Source organism: Sinocyclocheilus rhinocerous, unplaced genomic scaffold (genome assembly GCF_001515625.1).
Source record: "Sinocyclocheilus rhinocerous isolate Xijiao unplaced genomic scaffold, SAMN03320098_v1.1 scaffold3739, whole genome shotgun sequence".
NCBI lineage: Eukaryota > Metazoa > Chordata > Actinopteri > Cypriniformes > Cyprinidae > Sinocyclocheilus > Sinocyclocheilus rhinocerous.
Genome location: NW_015656041.1, coordinates 94099 through 94874, shown reverse-complemented (window position 1 = coordinate 94874; position 776 = coordinate 94099).

The window sequence follows — 776 nt, the reverse complement described above, 5'->3', positions numbered from 1 at the left end:
GATGGCCTTTTGTGTACATAGAAAAAGTCTTAGATCTTTGAGTTCAGCTCATTACAAATGGGGGCAAAAACAAAAGTGTTGCGTTTATAATTTTGTTCAGTGTAAATCATTAAATGATTTAGCACCTTCTTATTTGTCCAATCTACTTCACCCCTACTTTCCCACCAGAGGCCTTAGGTCCAAAGATAAACTCCTCCTTCAGATACCCAAAATCCGGCTAAAATCGAGGGGTAACCGAGCCTTTGAAGTGGCCGGCCCGACACTGTGGAACAAGCTCCCACTCTATATTAGATCGGCTTCCACTTTGTCTGAGTTCAAGTCATGTCTCAAAACTTATTTATTCTCTGTTGCTTTTAGCTTATAAGAGTGTTCTGTTTTAACTGTTTTGCTGCTATTAGTGTACTTTATAAGAGTGTTTAGTTTTAACTGTTTTGCTGCTATTAGAGTACTTAATTTTTTATTTTATTCTAACTTGTACAGCATTTTGGTCGGCCAGTGGCTGTTTTTTAAATGTGCTTTATAAATAAACTGAACTTGAACTTGAACAGTGTTAAACAGGAAAATAGATTGTCAATAATGCAATAAGACAATAACAGAGTCATTTTTCAGCTAAAGTCAGTTCATTGATGATTCAGTGATGTCATCATCCAGTTCAGCTCTCTTCCAATAGTGTCTGTGCAATCAGTCAAGCATCCCCAACTAAGCAAGCCAAAGGCGACAGTGGCAAGAAACCAAAACGCCATCGGTGACAGAAATGGAGAAAAAACCTTGGGAGA